The following is an 11,039-nucleotide window of genomic DNA, read 5'->3' as shown; positions in this document are numbered from 1 at the left end:
TTCAGGGTGTATATTTAAATCCTTAATCCATTTTGAGTTGATTTTAGTATACGGTGAGAGGTATGGATCTAGTTTCATTCTCCTGCATATCGATATCCAGTTATCCCAGCACCATTTGCTGAAGAGGCAGTCCCTTCCCTAGTGAATAGGGTTGGTGCCTTTGTAAAAGATCAGATGGCAGTAAGTGTGTGGGTTGATTTCTGGCTTCTCTATTCTATTCCATTGGTCAGTGTGTCTGTTTTTATGCCAGTACCATACTGTTTTGGTTATTATAGCTTTGTAGTATAGCTTAAAGTCAGGTAGTGTTATGCCTCCAGCTTTATTTTTTTTGCTCAGCATTGCTTTGGCTATGCGTGGTCTTTTATTATTCCATATAAATGTCTGGATAGTTCTTTCCATTTCTGAGAAAAATGTCTTTGGAATTTTGATGGGGATTGCATTGAATTTGTATATCACTTTGGGTAGTATGGACATTTTCACTATGTTGATTCTTCCAATCCAAGAGCATGGGATATCTTTCCATCTTCTTGTATCCTCTCTAATTTCTCTCAGCAGTGGTTTGTAGTTCTCATTATAGAGATTTTTCACCTCCTTGGTTAACTCAATTCCTAAGTATTTTAGTTTTTTGGTGGCTATTGTAAATGGGCAGGCTTTCTTGATTTCTCGTTCTGCATGTTCACTATCGGAGAAAAGAAATGCTACTGATTTTTGTGTGTTGATTTTCTATCCTGCAAATTTGCTGAAATCATTTATCAACTCCAAAAGTTTTTTTGTAGAGATTTTAGGCTGTTCAATATATAGGATCATGTCATCTGCAAACAGGGACAGTTTGACTTCATCTTTTCCAATCTGGGTGTCCTTTATTTCCTTTTCTTCTCTGATTGCTCTGGCTAGTACTTCCAACACTGTGTTGAATAGGAGTGGTGAGAGTGGGCATCCTTGTCTAGTTCCTGTTCTTAAAGGAAAAGCTTTCAGCTTTTCCCCATTCAGGATGATATTGGCAGTGGGTTTGTCATCTATGGCTTTTATTATGTTGAGATAATTTCCCTCTATACCTAACTTATAGAGGGTCTTTGTCATGAATGAATGCTGAACTTTATCAAATGCTTTTTCAGCATCTATAGAGATGATCACATGGTCCTTGTGTTTGACTTTATTAATATGTGTATCACATTTATTGATTTGCATATGTTGAACCAACCTTGCATCCCTGGGATGAATCCCACTTGATCGTGGTGAATAATTTTACATATGTGTTGCTATATTCTGTTTGCTAGTATTTTAGTGAGGATTTTTGCATCTATATTCATCAAGGATATCGGCCTGTAGTTTTCTTTTTTGGTTATATCTTTACCTGGTTTTGGTATCAGGATGATGTTTGCTTCATAGAATGAGTTTGGGAGATTTGCATCCATTTCAATCTTTTGGAATAGTTTGTAAAGAATCGGTGTCAATTCCTCTTTGAATGTTTGGTAAAATTCTGCTGTGAATCCATCTGGTCCTGGGCTTTTCTTTGTTGGGAACCTTCTGATAACAGCTTCAATCTCCTTTATTGTTATTGGTCTGTTCAAATTTTCTACGTCTTCATGGTTCAGTTTTGGGAGCTTGTGTGTGTCCAGAAATTTATCCATTTCCTCCAGATTTTCAAATTTTTTGGCGTATAGTTCTTTATAGTAGTCTCAAGTGATTCCTTGTATTTCAGATGAATCAGTTGTAATATCACCTTTTTCATTTCTAATTTTTGTTATTTGAATCTTCTCTCTTCTTTTTTTCATTAGCCATGCTAATGGTTTGTCAATTTTATTTATCTTTTCAAAAAACCAACTTTTTGATTCATTGATCTTTTGAATTGTTTATTGGTTTTCAATTTCATTCAGTTCTGCTCTGACCTTAATGATTTCTTTCCGTCTGCTAACTTTAGGTTTGGATTGTTCTTGTTTTTCTAGTTCTTTAAGGTGAAGTGTTAGGTTGTTCACTTGCCATCTTTCCATTTTTCTGAGGTGAGCATTTAATGCAATAAATTTCCCCCTTAATACTGCTTTTGCAGTATCCCACAGATTTTGGTATGATGTATCATTATTTTCATTAGTTTCAATAAACTTTTTGATTTCATGCTTGATTTCTTCTTAAACCCATATGTCATTAAGTAGAATGCTGTTTAATTTCCATGTGTTTGTATAGTTCCCAGAGTTTCGTTTGTTATTAATTTCTAGTTTTAATCCATTGTGGTCTGAGAAGATACATGGGATAATTCCAATTTTTTTGAATTTATTGAGACTTGATTTGTGACCTAATATGTGATCTATCTTGGAGAATGATCCATGTGCTGATGAGAAGAATGAATATTCTGAGGTTGTTGGGTGGAATGTTCTGTAGATATCTGCCAATTCCAATTGGTCTAGAGTCTTATTTAGATCTTGTGTTTCTCTACTGATTCTTTGCCTAGATGATCTGTCTAATATTGACAGTGGGGTGTTCAGGTCCCCTTTTATTATGGTATTAGTGTCTATTTCCTTCTTTAGGTCTAATAGAGTTTGTTTTATAAATCTGGCTGCTCCAACATTGGGTGCGTACATATTTATGATTGTTATGTCTTCTTGATGGATCAGTCCTTTTATCATTAAGTAGTGTCCCTCATTGTCTCTTTTTATGGTTTTTAGTTTAAAGTCTATTTTGTCAGATATAAGAAAAGCTACTCCAGCTCGTTTTTCTTTTCTGTTTGCATGGTAAATCTTTTTCCATCCTTTCACTCTTAGTCTATGTGAATCTTTATGGGTGAGGTGGGTCTCTTGTAGACAGCATATAGTTGGGTCCTGCTTTTTGATCCAGTAAGCCAGTCTGTGTCTTTTGATTGGGGAATTTAAGCCTTTTACATTAAGAGTTGTTATTGAATGGTGTTGATTTATTCCTAGCATTTTATTGGTTGTTTGGTTGTCTTAGGTGTCTTTTGTTCCTTGCTTTCTGATTTATTGTTTGGTTTCTGTGTTTGTTGGTTCCTTAGGTTGTAGATAGCGTTTTTGTTTGCTGGTTTTCTCTTCATGAATGCCATTTTTATTATACTAGTGGGTATTGATTTTTCTTGGGTTTTTATGGCAGTGGTAGTTATTTTTCAGGAACCAAACCCAGTACTCCCTTGAGGATTTCTTGTAAGGGTGGTCGTGTGGTAGTGAACTCCTACAGTTTTTGTTTGTGTGAGAAATATACTATTTGCCCTTCATTTTGGAAGGATAGCCTTGCAGGGTAAAGTATTCTTGGCTGGCAATCTTTGTCTTTTAGTATTTTGAAAATATCATCCCATTCCTTTCTAGCTTTTAGGGTTTATGATGAAAAGTCTGATGTTAGCCTGATTGGGGCTCCCTTATAGGTGATTTGACGCTTCTCTCTTGCAGCTTTTAAGATTCTCACTTTGTCTCTGATTTTTGCCAGTTTGACTATAACATGTCTTGCAGAAGGCCTTTTTGGGTTGAATACGTTTGGAGATTGTTGAGCTTCCTGGATCTGAAGATCTGTGATTTTCCCTATACCTGGGAAGTTTTCTGCCACTAGTTTGTTGAATATGTTTTCAATGGAGTCTCCATTTTCCTCCCCTTCTGGAATACCCATGACTCGGATATTTGAGCGCTTAAGGTTGTCTGATATCTCTCAGATTTTCTTCAATGTCTTTGATTCTTTTTTCTTTCTTTTTGTCTGCTTGTGTTATTTCAAACAGCCCATCTCCAAGTTCAGAGGTTCTCTCTTCAACTTCGACAAGCCTGCTGGTTAAACTCTCCGTTGTGTTTTTTATTTTGCTGAATAACTTCTTCAGTTCAGCAAGTTCTGCTACATTTTTTTTCAGGACATCAATTTCCTTGTACATTTCCTCTTTCAGGTCCTGTATACTTTTCCTCGTTTCATCATGGTGTCTAGCTGAGTTTTCTTGTATCTCATTCAGTTTCCTTAGAATTATCACTTGAAATTCCTTGTCAGTCATTTCAAGGGCTTCTTGTTCTGTAGGATCTAGAGTTTGAGATTTATTAACTTTTGGTGGTGTACATTCTTGATTTTTTGTATTTCTGGTATCTTTTTTTTGATGTTTATTCATTGTGGCAGGGGGTTTCACAGTCCACCAGTTTGAGACTATTGACTAACTAAGATGTTGCTGTGGTTGCCAATTTGGTATGGCTACCTCCATGACTGCTCAGTTGGCCTTTAGTGCCTTGTGTGTATGGTTGCCTCAGGTCTTGGGCCTCTCCGGGGAGCCACCTCTCTGGTCAGCTTGGACTCTACTGGGCTGCTGGATCACATACCACAGGGTGTTTGATCTCTGTTGAGCTTTCACTTCCCGTGCAGGACTTCTCCCTGTTCTGTTTTCTCTGGCCTGGGCTATTGGATCATGCAGTGGCGACCCCACAGGGTGTGTGGTTCCTTCCAGGCCCTGCCTCCCTGGCCACATGTCTCCCCACTCTGTGCACACTGGGCTGGGCTGGGATGTGTCTTCTGCAACCCTCGTCTATCAGCTGGGCCTTCAAGACCCTGCTCGGTACCCGCCTCGCCCAGGAAGTCTACCAGGTTTCTGCTAGGCACAGACGACCGGTCGTTCTGGGTGCCTTTGTAGCACTGTGTAGATCTTTCTCGGGACTAATCACCTTCCTCCTGGTATCGCGGTTATTTGTGTGCTTGTCTTATCTCCCACACCAGAGCGTGAGCTCCTCGGTGGAGGAGCCCGCAGCACACAGTTCACCTTTGTATCCCCCCAGCCCGGACGAGTCCAGTGCCCACCTGCAGACAGCTCTCCGGCAGGTTTAAGCGGACTTGGGAACTCTCCTACCACACTATTCCCAACCAGAAATTGGTTAGGCGTTTTTCCGAACTGGTGGCTGCAGAGATGGTATCTGCCTCCCAGTAACAGGAAGTTTACCGGGGGCCGGAGTCCAGGGTGTGGTGGAGTGACAGTCAGCCCCGCCTGTACTTCCTTGCCCTCCCAACACTGGCCGGGGACGCCCCATGCCCCCAGCCCCGCCAGAGAACCGTGGAGGGAGTGGGAGGGGAGGCCAGCCTGCAGGGCCCGGGAAGCCCCGTGCCGGGGCAAGCAAGTGGGAAGGCTCAGTGAGGAGCCGAGCCAGGCGAGGAGGCGAGGCTTGGCTGAGCCCCGCCGGAGTTGCCACACCTGAGAAAATGGAGGCAGCCCCGGGGCGGTGAGTGGCCTGGTGATGCAGGTGGAAGCCGGGTGGGCGTCAGCCCCCCAAGCAGGGTCGGGCCGGGGGTCACTCACAGGGCTGTGCCAGGTCGGGCGCTCACTCTCTGCCTCTGGTTTGTCACCTTCCCCGTTCTCGGTTCCCGCCGCCTCGGGCTGCTTGCTTGGTCCTGCGGTGCGGCTCGGGTGCTCCCAGGAATCTTCTTTTATGCTGGCCTGAAACCTCAAATCATGAATAGGGCAGCTGGCTGCCTTCAGCGCGGCCCCGGCCTCTGGGATCCTGTCTGCATTCACAGCAGCCCTGGTGCCGTGTTCCCTGTTTAGAGACTCGCTTTTGCAGCTATGAAACAGTTCTTTTCCTCTTCCATACTTCAAAGCTGTTGCCCGTATATGAGGCAGCCTCTCCTGCCGAGGGCAAAGTGGCGGTCAGCCCCCCCGACTGGCCACCAGCAGCGGTCCTCCCTTAAGAGATGGCGAGAGGAAGTTCCGCAAGTTTCCTGGCTGCCTGAGGCCCAGTGGCCGCCTTTTTCACCTCAGCTACTCTGTGCCAACCGCCGCAGCCACCGCCATCTTGAAACCCCCTGTTAACTTGATTATTAAGTACAGTTGTACCCATACCCATGATTTGATATTTACCATGGTACCATTTTTTTACTTTGAGAAACTTTTGCCTGATGGAGAGATCAAAAGTGCTAAAGTCTTACTTTTCAACCCAGTACAACACAGACCTTTCACATTTACTCTGATCTGCTTGCAAAATGGACAGTTCCTTCCTTAGTTCATTTTTCTGTCTCATATACCTTATCATGTACAGCTAAAAAGGCCAACTGATGCATTCACCATATTACTTAGAAATCTTAGTCAAATCTACAAGTTATTAGGAACATTTCTATCTTCCAAGTTACCATTGGAATTGGAAGACTATATGACTACAAACATAACGCACTCTGTTTCCTGCCTCCTGTGGTAATTTTCTTACTGCTCTTCCAGTTTCCACTAACAGTCTCCTCATGACCCTTTTGCCTCTGCCCACTTTCCAATCCCAAAGCCAAAGTCATATGTTCTAGCATTTTTCTTTTTTCTTTTTGGATACCATATCATTTCTAGGTACTGATTTCTACAGCAGTTATTTATTTCTTTGTAATAACTACCCCAAAGCTTAGTGGTTAAAACAATAGTGATTCATTAATTATCATATTTCTGTGGGTCAGCAGAGCAGTTCTCTGCTGGTTATGCCTGTGTTCTCTCATGTGGTTCATTCAGATGTAAGATCAACCAGAATGGAAGGCCCACCATGGCCTCACTCATGTCTGGGGTATTGGCATGGCCATCAGCTGGTACAGTTGGGATAACTGGACTTCTCCTTCCATGAGATTTTTTTGTCTGGGCTATCTGCAGGCAGCATGGCCATCTCAGGGCAGCATTTGTACACGGAGGAAACAGAAGCTGCAAGGCCTCTGCAGGCTCGCCTCAGACGTCCCACAACCTCATTTTCACCACATTCTGTCAATCAAGGGATCAAGGAAATTATCAGATCAGATCAGGTGATGTAATAATCACCTGAGCTGGGAAAATAGACTTCATCTATTGATGGGAGGAGTGGCAAACTCACATTGCAAAAGAGAATGTGGAAAGGAATGAGATGTGGTGGACACCTTTGCAAACAAGTTGCATAAGTAACAGGCATAACATTTCAGAAGATCCAATGAAGTGTCTGAAAAAAGATGACAGATCACTCATGGAGAAAGCACAAACAAACAGCTTCTTGACCATTTTGACTAAAGCAGATAGTGGGGAAAAAGAAAAAAACTGTTCTGACTATGAAGAGTGAATATCAGGAAGGCAAAAAATTATTCCTGGTAGTTCTAGTGGAAGAGAAACTAACGAAGGCAGATTTGGGAGGATTATTAAAACTACAAGTGTGCTTCAAAAGTTTGTGGAAAGATAGAATTAAAAGATAATATGAATTTTCCTATGAACGTTTTGAAGTACCCTCATATTTCCTGGGGTGGTCAAATCATGTGTGAAATGGGTCCCGTGGGGAGACATGGAGGCTCACTGCTTAAGAGATTTCGAATAAAAATAACTACAGTTCACTAATTAGGCTACACTGTGGGGACACACAGACATAGGTGTCAGGTTTTGTATGTGATAAAAAATCTGTCTTCAGCTTTGCATATTGTTTTTGTATACCTCTATTCACTAATCTGCACCCTATGGGCTCAAACAACTCTGAATCTAAAGGTGGTTATCTAGTAAGGTATTTTATTCATTCATTCATTTATATATTTAGTTTGTTTATTAATCCATTCATTTATTCATTCAATCAATTAACAAATATCTACTGGGCAACTAATATGTATCTGGCAGTGTGCTAGGCATTGAAGATCTGATGTAAGATCTCCTAGAGCTGATGGCCCAATGGGAGAGACAGATGATAAAGTCGCCATAGAAACAAAGGTGGAATTAACAACAGTGACAAGCGCTAGGGAGAAGTCTGTTTCTTATTATTGGTGTGACCTTGGAAAGGTGGCTTAATCTCTTTGGACCTCAGTTTTCTCATCTGTAAGGTATATATATTAGCACCTACTTGGCTTAATATAGATTAAATGAGATAACTCACACGGAGCCTGCCTACTCATAAAATAAAAGGTATTATTTTAATCTATCTCCCCCCCCCAAAAAAAATGTGTAAAACTTTTACTAAGATAGTAACAAAGACTGGTTTTTATAGGGCACTGTTTTCAGAATGATGTGGTCACAATGGTCATTTTGGTCCAAGACAATCCTATTTGACCTGTGGTCAGTACTGGCTGCACATTGTTCTTTACATCTCTCTGGACTTTAGGAAGGATCTATTTATTCTAAATCTGTATTTTTGTCCTGGAAAGAACTATTTTATTTTGAGTGCTGCTGGGAAGACCAAATACCTAAAAAATGAAACATTTTTCTTTTTCTGGAGCTCTTTCTCTTTTTTCCTTAAGAACATTAAGGAAATGTTCAGCCTTTGGGCTGAATCCAGGGCTTCCTCTGAGCATGAAATGATGACAGCCAGAAAAACTTCACTATTTTCCTGTCCTTTGAAAATAGATTATATAGCTATTCAGCAAAATGTATGCTTTGCCATCAACAACTGGGTTCATCTGAGACAATGTCACCAAGGATGACATCCTTGTGTGTGAAAAGTTCATAGTGAACCAGCACATGTAATTGGTTTTTATCTTCATCTTCCAAGAACTGAGATTCCTCTAAATCAGAGTCTCAGCTATTTAATTGGAGCAGTGTCTTTCCAAGGGCTCCACTTGCAAATGGTTTATGCTAAGTCAGAGAAGCTCCATACACCATGAACTTCCTGTGACACACAGTATCTAAACAACTAAACGTTGATAACCAGAAAGTGGAGCCCAGCGACCAGGAACTATGTGCCTTATCACAATAAAAACAAATAGTGCATACCATTTCTGAAATTATTCCTGGGTCCTTAAGTTAAGACTCAGTTCACAGCATCATTCAAATAAACATAAAGTAAAATAAATATTTTGTCCTTACTGCCACCAATACCCAGGGCTTCAACTTTGTATCATCAGGCTTCTTTTCCCCTCCTCCTCCTTCTCGTTTGCTGTACTCAGGTTCCTTTCCACCTCTGCAGATGCCACCCTGGTCTGCTCCCTGTTCATCTCACCTCAGCAACCATTTCTCGGATTTTTCTCCTTTTAATGCCTCCCCTCCCCATCCCACCTGCTCATTGATCATTTTAAAAAAAAAAAAATCTTTTCATCCTTTTTTAAAATTGAAACATAATTGATTAAACATATTGGTGGGGTACAGCATTGAATATCAATACCTGTGTGCGACACGTGATGCTCAAATCAAAATAATTAGTATATTCATCATTGTGAAACGTAATCATTCTTTGTGTCCATTAACAATTTCTCACTACCCCCCCCACAACTTCTAGTAACCACAATTCTGTTTAGAGTGATCTTCTCAAATACAGATTTTTGTGGTGCCACTCAAAATTTCCAGTATATCTCCCCACTGACCATAGTTAGGTCCCCAAATATTTTATCAGAAGGAGTTACTTTCTCCTCAAAGCTTTAAGAAAGTGTGTGTGGGTGAGGGTGAGAGTGTGTAAGAAAGGGAGGAGCCCTGAATGAACTTGCTTATCTTTACAGGTGAAAAAGCTTTCCACATATATAATCTCATTCCATCTTTTTCATTATGAAATATTTCTAACCCTCAAAAACTACAGCAGTGTAATCAACTCTCTTGTATTTATTGCCCAGCTTAAGGAGAGCATTACAGATGTTACGGGGACTGCCCCCATTCCCAAGCACTCACGTTCTGCACCGCTATTCTGAATGTAGCGTTCATCCCTTTCATTCAGGTCTTTATAGTTAGAGCAGGGATCACAGCTTTCCTACAAATGACAAATAGTGAATATTATAGGCTTTACAGACCCTGTGGACTGTGTTGCAACTACTTAATGCTGCTGTTATAGCTGGAGAAAACAACCATAGACAATAAATAAACAGAAGTGCAAATCGGGTCCTTGGCAGGCTGGATTTGGCCTTTGAGTCACAGCCTGCTGACCTCTATAGTATCAGTGATAGCATGTAGCATTGTTCTGCATATGTTTAAATGTATACAAATTATATCGAACTATATGTATCATTCTGCAACCTGATTCTTTTGCTCAGTATGTTTTTCAGTTTATTCATGTGAATACATATAGTCCTAGTTTATAGTCATTTTACAGTTATTTATTTTACTTTAATTCATAGTCATTTTAATTGCTGTGTAGTATTTAATTGTGAATCCATTCACAATTAAATTCATTGTATCCATTCTCTCATTGATGGACATTTGTGCTGCTTCCAGTTTTTTACTTTGGAAACAACACAGTGAATATTTTTGTACATATCACCCCATACACAGGTGAATCCTATGAAAGGTTTCACCTTTTAAACTTTACAGCAGCCCACTTATATAGATTTTAAACCTTCATTCACCTGAGGCTCAGTGTGGTAATGTGGGAGGAGGTGTTGAATGAATAGTTCCAGGTCATGCATGAAGTTATGACAGGTCAGAACCAGTGCACCACCTCTAATTTTCTCCTGTCTTGTCCCCCGTGATATTTCTAGTAGACCACAGCTATTATTTCTGCATATGCATGATACTTCTAGCTGTGAATGGTGACACACAAAAAATAAGCTATGATTCCTGTCTTCTAGTAGTTTACAATCCAATGATAAAGTGAAGACAAAACAGATGAAGTTAGACATTAATTAGCACACAAGGAAGAGGAAGAAAAATAACAAGAAAAGCATCCATTGACAAGTTGGGACAAACATAGAAAAAAATCTACAAAACTGAGAGTTATAAAAGGAATTGGAGTACATGGAGACCTGTCATGCCCCTGAAAAGCAAAACTGAATATTATAAAGGTGTAAATCTTCCTCCTTAAATATCTAGGCTTGGCACCATCTTGAACTCTCAAAGAAACTTAAAAAAATGTGATGCAAGATGTGATAATTTATCATAGAGGACAAGTGAGTGACACTGTCTTAGGAAATAAAAAAGAATGAATGCTGATAGGAAAGGATGATATTTGTACAGTATGATCAATGAAAAACTAAAGTCAGTCTTAATAAAAGAGGCATCATAAGACTATGGGGAAGGGAAAGAGTATTCAATAAGAAATTCTGTGCTGTAAACTAAAGATAAAAAGCAATAAAAATAACCTCTTAAAAAACTGAATATGTTTAACTACATGCAATGCAAAACTTTTCAGGTAAAGATAATTGAAAGGCATGTAGTAAATATACCCAAATGCTGATACATTTACTATATGAAGAACACTTCT

The sequence above is a fragment of the Cynocephalus volans genome, chromosome 12 (genome assembly GCF_027409185.1).
Source record: "Cynocephalus volans isolate mCynVol1 chromosome 12, mCynVol1.pri, whole genome shotgun sequence".
In the NCBI taxonomy this organism is placed as follows: domain Eukaryota; kingdom Metazoa; phylum Chordata; class Mammalia; order Dermoptera; family Cynocephalidae; genus Cynocephalus; species Cynocephalus volans.
Note: the sequence above shows the minus strand (reverse complement) of the source record.